Genomic DNA, 8,785 nt, shown 5'->3' with positions numbered 1-8,785 from the left:
AAATGAGGTATAAGGAATTTTAAATTGTAGATAAAGTCATGGTTCATTTGAGAAAGGTGCATTTTTCAATGGGTACATATAATAAGCTAAAAATGAAGAAGTTTGGACTATGTGAGATAGTGAAAAGGCACGATTCTAGAAATGCTTATGGAGTGGAGATGCCTAGTAAATTGAATATTTCACTAGTTTTTAACATTTCATATTTGACAAAGTATTATGAAGGAGGTGATGGATAAGAAGTTGTAGAAGCGTAGTGGAGTATTCCACCATCTAGTTTGGCTATTAAAATGATTAAGGAGATATAGGATAGTTGTGTTGGAAAAACTAAATGAAAAAAAATTATGAAGAATACTTGGTCAAATGGAAAGGGGGATTAGTAGAAGATTCATCATGTCTAGCAAGGGAGGAGGTTAACCATCTTGGTTTTCCTCTAAATACTTGAGACATGATGGGGTCACTTTTCAAATTACCCCAAGTGTCTGAAGTAGGAGCATCCTGGGTGTGAGAGCAATCTTGAATCAACAAAAAATATTTAATTTCAGTTGTTTGAATAAAGGTTGTATTAATGTAGAATTTTTATCTATGTAGGCTTTATACTTACTAAGTCAGTCATATGAGCTTAGAATGTCCGAATTTTAGAGATGGATATTCATCTTGAATATATCAGCCTACTAGTTGAAGCTCAGTGTCATATCATGTGTATGCATAGATTTATTGCAAATTTTTGGTTTGTAATTTTGGTATATAAACTTTAGGCTCGCCATGGAAGGCCTAAATGTTCTTGGATGAGACCAATAAACTCGATGGATCGGAACTTGCATAGAACTAAGCTAGTAGAAAAGAAGTTAAGGGATTTCAAAAAGTGGTTATAATTGCCAAATAGAGAAACAATTTGAGAGTTATGGCCTTGCAAAGTCAAACTGACCAAAACTTCCAATATAAATGTCAAAAATGTATTTGGCCAACTTTATGTATATTGTTAGGGTTTTTAAGCCTTAGGTATTGAATTTGAGTGTATATAACCTTTCTAAGTGACAAAAAATTGCCTATTTAAGAAATGCCCAAACCTTGTCTAAGATAGCTTTGGGTGATAGTTCAAAGCTTTATCTTGTAGATTATTGTAATGAAGGCACCCATGTGGATTAGCATATTGTAATTCTAAATTCTTTAATTATACATTTGTATAGACTTCCTAATAAAAAGACCATATTTCATTCTTGCCGATTATTGTTATTTCTTTATTTCTGTTATATGAGTATGCTATTAAGGGGAGCACCCATCATCAATTCATATTTGAGCTGGAATTCCTAAGTGTGTGGATACATCACCAACTATGAGGTAGTTCACACTTGGATCATGGTTTGGGCTGAGCATATAGATAGATCATCGATTATAAGGCATTTTGCACTAGGATTTCAGTGAAAACATGAAAATGCCTCCACAAAGAGAGCATGGTGGAAGAGCTATAGGTGTTACAATTGAGGGTTTTGAGAGCCCTTTAAAGATAGATGCAAGAATCAGAAGAATAAATGCACAGAGGAATAAATCTTATTGTAAGAGATGAAAGGGAGGATGAGGATGAAGAAGAAGAAAATGTTGAAGTAGAGGTAGTTCTAAACCAAAAGGAGGAGAGGTTTTTTAAGGCCATCTACAAGATTGGAAAAAGACCTATGTTTGAGGTTCTCACATTTTTAGGAAATTTGAATCTAGAGGATCAATGATTTATAGGAATACTTTGAGTATGAAGATATTGAGGATGTTGATAGGGTCAAATATGCAAAAGAAAAATTGAAGGGACATGCAAAGATCTGGTGGTAGGAGATTCAATTGGAGCAAAATAGAAGAGCAAAGGAAAAAATGACTAGATGTGAGCAGATGATAGCTAAATTGAAGAGATAATTCATTCTTGTGGACTATGAGTCAGATATGCTAAACAAAATGCAAGCGTTGAAGCAAGCGGGAAGATCTATTCAAGAGTATACTAAAGAGTTCTATCGAGTTCTCATTAGAACTAACCATGTAAAAGATGATAAGGAGAAATTTTCTTGTTATCTTAATAGGTTAAGACCAAGAATTCAAGAGGAGTTGAGTCTAGTTTGAATGACCAGTATTGATGAGGCTTACCAATTTTCCCTAAGAGTTAAGGAGAAGCTGAGCAAAAGGTTTGATAACAATAATAGTGGAAGAAGTCCTGGTGGAAGATCTAGTGAATGGTCATGTGGAGGCCAAAATGATGATCAAAAGAACAAGGATGAAGCAAGTAGTAGAAATCAAAACCAAAAGGAAAAAAATTCCAATAATTTTCATGATCAAAACAACAAAAATAAAAGAAGAAGAGGAAGAGAGAAAGGAACTGGAAGAGGAGGTTTCTGTGGAAAATGCTTTCATTGTGGAGAAGCAGGGCATGGATCATTTTAATGTTCCTAGCACCAAGGAAGCTAGATTGGAGAATAGAAGGCCAGGCCAAAGTTACACATGTTGATGAAGATGACAAGTCATCTCATTCTAAAGATACTAAAAGAGGATAAGTCATAGTTAATAAGAGAGTCTTGTTGAGTGGAGAGAATGAACTTGATCAAAGGAGGATTTTTTTTTGCACCAAGTGAAAATGTGAAGATAATTGGTGTGATGTGATCATTGATGGTGGAAGCACTAACAATCTGATGTCAGAAAATATGGTCACAAAGTTGAAGCTAAAGAGGTAGAAGCACCCATGTCTATACCATATTGTCTGGGAACAAGATGACCACAAGTTCATGGTCAGTGAGAAATGCTCACTAAAGTTCGAGATTGGAAGCTACCAAGATGAGGTTATGATATCATACTTATGGACATATGTCATATGTCTCTAGGTAGGATGTGGTAGTTTGAAAAGGATGATGTACATGATGGGTGAGTAAATACCTACACTCTGACAAAGGATGGAATAAAACATAAGTTGAAGCCATTGAAGGAGAAAGAAGAAAAGATATGTAATGTTGCTGGAATATGTTTTGTTGATGGAAAGGAGTTTCTCTAAGGTATAAAACATGAACATATTGTTTTGTTGTAATACTAAAACATGGTAAAGAATAATTAGAGGAGGTACTTGTAGAAGTTGAAAATTTATTGGGAGAGTTTCTTGATATCGTTTCCTATGATGTACTTGCTAGACTACCCCCAGTGAGGAAAATCAATCATTAAATGGATTTGATTCCAGAAGCTATTTTTCCAAATAAGGAAATGCAAAAAATAACACCAGTAGAAAGTGAAGAGTTAAAGAGACAAGTTTGTGAGTTGTTGCAGAAGGGGTTGATCTGAGAGAGTCTAGATCCATGTGTTGTATCATAGTATTAGCACCAAAGAAGAATAGAGTATGGAGGATGTGCATAGATTTGTAGGCTATCAGCAAGATCACAATCAAGTACAAATTTTCATTACCAAGGATGGATGATATTATGGACTATTTTAGTGGGGTTGTGTATTTCACAAAGATAGATTTGAAGAGTGGGTATCATCAAATTCACATCAAAGAAGGAGAAAAGTGGAAGAGTGCCTTCAAGACAATCAAAGGATTATATGAGTGGTTAGTCATGTACTTTGGGCTAACCAATGCATTGACCACTTTCATGACACTTATGAATGAGGTATTGAAGGAGTTTATGGGTAAGTTTGGCATGGTTGACCTTGATGATATATTAATCTTTAGTAAGACATTAGAGAAGCATTTGATGCATCTTCAAAAGGTGTTTTATAAGTTGAGGGAAGGAAAGTAATAGATAAACTTGAAGAATTATAATTTTTTGAAGAAAGAGTTGATGTACCTAGGATTTTTTGTTTCAGTAGAAGGTCTCAAAATGGACCTAGAGAAAGTGAAGGCTATCCTTGAATTGCCTACTCCAAAGAGTGCTACAAAGGTAAGATTTTTTCATGGACTGGCTAGTTTTTATAGAAAGTTCATAAGAGGTTTTAGCAATATTTGTGTGCCCTTGACTAAAACAATGAGGGGGGATAGGAAATAATTTAAGTGTATTGTAGGATTAGATAAGAGTTTTAATTTTTCAAAACAAAAAATTACGGAGCAACCTATTTTAGCACTTCCAAATCTTAACAAGGTACTTCAAGTAGATTTTTACGCTATTAGTACTACAATAGGAGTTGTTTTGAGCCAAGAAGGTAGACCTGTTGCTTATTTCAATGAGAATTTGAATGATTCTAAAAGAAAATATTTTGTTTATGATTAGGAATTTTATGCTATATTCCAGGCATTGAAGAAGTGGAGACATTGTCTTCTTCCTAAGGAGTTTGTTTTGTATACTGATCATCAAGCTTTGTAATATCTGAATAGTCAAGGAAAATTGAACCAAAGGCATTTGAAGTGGGTTGAGTTTTTGAAAATTTATACATTTATTTTGAAACACAAGAGTGGGAAGTCTAACAGAGTTGTAGATACTCTTAGTAAAAGACAAGTTTTGTACATAGAAATGAAGATTGAGGTGGTTTAGTTCAAGAAACTCAATAATTTGTATCCAGAGGATCCTTATTTTGGTGAAGCATGAAAGGCTTGTACATAACATGTTAAACTTGATGGGATGAAGTGGTTGGATTTCATAATCCAAGATGGTAAGTTGTTCAAAGGAAGTTAATTATGCATTCCAAGAAGTTCAATGAGAGAGAATATCATCAAGGAGATGTTGACATATCAGTCAATTTTGTTATTAGTGACACACACTTATTCAAATTTTGTATAGCTACCAAGCTCATTGAACAATCTACAGTGCTTTCCATGTAATTCAGTAGCCATCGAGCTCTACAGTTGCTACCAAGTCTTTTGGACTAATCCTAGTGGTTACTGAGCAGATTCAGCCATTGTGAAGTCTAGTAGTTCAAACTATACATTTTAGTATATAGTGAGTTTATCAGTAGTTAACAAGAATTGTAGTGTCTACTGAGTTCGCAATTCATGTGATGCAAAGCCAATGTTAATCAAGCTACTTTATGCTAACCAAGTGATTCAATGTTTGCCAAGTTGCACAGTATCTATTGAGTCACTAGTGTAGATTGAGTTCAAGACTACTTGAAACTAATCAGCATGGACCCGAGCTTCTATGTCTACTGAATGCATGATGATTTTGAGTATTGACAATGGATGTTGAGTATCAGAAGCTCATTGAGTCAGTTTTCACAACCCAAGTATCTTTATGTGGGCTGACTTTATAATATTTGTGTTAACTTCTGTCATGGCTAACTTTGTAATTTTGTAATTTGGATTGGTATATATGTAATGTATTGTATCATATCCAATGTAAGAGTAAGAATGCAAATGTGTGAAAATATGTATTGTAATGTGGATGCAAAAAGTTCAAGTTATGAATGCAACAGATAAAGAGTGAATTGTGAAGGCCATAATAGTATAAGGAGCAACAGAGATATATCTATCATAGAAAGGTGATCAGTAAACTAAGGAATCTCTATCAACAAACTCAATTACAAATGAGAGATCTACTATTTCATCCTAATAGGTGAACTAGTCAAAATATTTTAACAAGATAGACCTAATAGTATTTCATAAATCTCTTTACCGAGTGCATACTTCATTGTGTGTTTATAAATCCTCTCACAAGGTGGACCTAGCAGTCTTAATTGCTCCTAATAGGGCAGATCATCAGAAGTGATCAATGTAAGCCTTAACAGGCCAACTTTATGTTGTAGTACTAAAGTTTGTGGGTATCATCCCCACCCCAGTTTTACTTACTATTTGGAAGGTTTTTGGGTACCAAATCTATGTGTTCAAGAGTTATGCATGTTTTCATGTTTTTAGTTTCTCATGCATGCAATTAGATCAGATGTGATGAATTAAGTGCTAATTGATTTATTTGATTGAAATTGGTAAAGTTTTAGAAGTTACTGATTCACCCCTCCCCTCTTAGTAACTTAGCATAGTCTTGAATATTTCCAATAGGAGAGGCATAGTGGAGAATTAGATGGATAGTTTAGTAGAGATAAAACCATTACTTTGGTTTTTGAGAACTATTAATGGTCATAGTTGTAGCAAGATGTCTAGAAGTTTTCATAGAGTTACAAAGTATATTAGATGGCAAAAGGAGTGAAGCAAAATATTGGGTTATATCAGAGATTGCCTATACCAGAGAAACCATGGGAGGATACTAGCATGGACTTTATTCTTGGATTACCAAGAACTCACCAAGGGCATGATTTTATTTCTATGGTGGTTGATAGGTTTTCAAAGATGGAATATTTTATTCCCTACAAGAAGATCAGTGATGTTGTTAATGTGACAGAGTTGTTTTTTAGAGAAGTGGTAAGACAACATGGTCTACCAAAGAGTATAGTTTCATATCGAGAAACCAAATCTGTTGAGTATTTCTAGCATACATTGTGGAGAAAGTGAAGACAAATTTGAAGTTTAGTTCATCACATCATCCACAAACTAATGGACAGGTAGAAGTTATGAATCATGGCTTGGGAAACTTGTTGAGCTGTTTGATTGGTGATAATCCAAAAGGATGGGATCTAATTTTACCATAGGTAGAATTTGTATATAATAATTATTTCAATAGGAGTACTAGTAAATCACTATTCCAAATTGTATATGGGAAAATTCCTAGAAGTGCTTATGAATTAAGGAAGTTGGATAAAAGAGAGATAAGTAGTGCTGAAGTAGAATAATTTGCTAAACATTTGAAGAATATCCATGAGGAGGTGAGGAAACACATTATAAAGATGAGTACACAGTACAAGGATAAGGTAGATGTGAAAAGGAGGTATAAGGAAATTCAAATTGGAGATGAAATCATGGTCCATTTGAGAAAGGAGCATTTTCCACTGGGTACATATAATAAGCTAAACGTGAAGATGTTTGGACCATCCAAGATAGTGAAAAGGAATGATTTTGGAAATGCCTATGAAATGGAGTTTCCTATTGAATTGAATATTTCTTCAGTATTCAACATTTTAGATTTGATAGGGTATTATGAAGGAGGTGGTGGAGATGAAGTTGTAGAAGTGTGGTGGAGTATTCGAGCAACTAGTTTAGCTACAAAGGAGATTGAGGAGATATTAGATAGTCATGTTGGAAAAAGTATAAGGAACAAAGATTATTATGAATACTTGGTCAAATGGAAAGGGATGCTAGTAGAAAATTCATCATTTCTAGCAAGGGAGGAGGTTAACTCTCTTAGTTTTCCTCTGAATACCCAATAGGTAATGGGGTCATTTCTTAAATTACCTTAGGTGTATGATTCAAGAGCATCCTAGGTGGAAGAGAAATCTTGCATCATCCAAAAATATTTAATTTTAGTTGGTTGAATAAGGGTTGTACAACTTAATGCATAGTTTTTGTTTGTTGAGGCTTGCTACTTAGTAAGTCAATCATACAAGCTTAGAATGTCTAATTTCAAAGGTGGATATTCATCTTGGATATATCAACCTACTAGTTAAGGTTTAGTGTCATACCATGTGTATTCATGGGTTTGTTATAGATTTTTGGTTTGCAATTTTGGTTTATTATGTAGATCAGAAGCTAAGAATTCCAAAAAGTGGCTATAATAGTCAATCAGAGCAATAACTCAAGAGTTATGGCCTTCCGAAGTCAGGCCAACCAAAAGTTCCAAAGTAAATGTCAAAAATGTATTTGGCCAACTTTATATGTATTGTTAGGGTCTATCGACCCTAAGTATCAAGCTCGAGTGTCTAGAACCTTCCTGGGCGGCCTAAAATTGCCTATTTAAGAAATGTCTGATCATTGTCTAGGACAACTCTAGGTGATAGTCCACAACTTTGTCATGTATATTACTATAATAAAGGTGCCCATGTAGGTTAACATATTATAATTCTAAATCCTGTAATTCCACATTTTCGACAGTAATAGGAAGCCCATATTTTGTTCTCTCCAATTATTTTTTATTTCTTTATTTTTGTTATGTGATTATGGAATTAAGGGAATCACCCTTCATTAGGTTTCCTCTAAATTTTCAACCACTTTTTCTCATTCATCTGTTATTGGGTGTGAATGAGTGTCTTGATGAATATGAAAGAGTTGTACAGGAAAGATTGTGGCAAAGGCACATGGAGAATAAAGGTTACTATTGGAATTCCAATGAAGGAGGACCTAGTGAAAGTATCTTTGCTAACTTCCATGTTAAGGCCTATGTGAAAAATTATATGCCTATTGGAGGACTAGAAAGGTCTTAAGTTGGGGGGAGTTGATGGGACTATTTTATAACATTTATTTTGATAAGTTTCGTAGTCTTTTTATAGTTTTCTATATTCATACTTGAAGACTTTTAAACTATGATGATAAATATGTGAATCTATGAAATTTTATACTATATGGTTTTTAGGCATGATATTATAAGGTAAAATTTTTGGATGATTAATGAAATTAGATATGTGCATGATAAGTAAATATGATGCTCTCTTTCTATAGCTTAATGGGTAATATTCTTGTAATTGTATGTTCTATAGTGCCTCTCATGTTTGCAGTCTGAACCTAGTTGTATTTTCATTCAAGAGATATTTGATACTCTTTTTATGTTACTTTTGAGATGACCTAAGGGTCGGATGTTATACCTTGATTTCAGTATTGTAGATCTTTCACTACTATGTTTTTCAATTTACCATATTTTCATGTTGATGCCATTTTGAGATGATAGTAGGTCTATGATGATATTTGGTTATCTAGTATCTGGACATATCTCTAATTTTGTTATGTGATGGATTTTATGCTATGGATAGTTCATCCTTGCTTCATTCTACTTTATGAAAAGGTGAGTGATGTAAATAG

The sequence above is a fragment of the Cupressus sempervirens genome, chromosome 10, assembly GCF_028749045.1.
Source record: "Cupressus sempervirens isolate cs-2001-9-10 chromosome 10, ASM2874904v1, whole genome shotgun sequence".
NCBI lineage: Eukaryota > Viridiplantae > Streptophyta > Pinopsida > Cupressales > Cupressaceae > Cupressus > Cupressus sempervirens.
The sequence above is the reverse complement of the archived record's forward strand: the minus strand, read 5'-3'. Positions refer to the sequence as shown.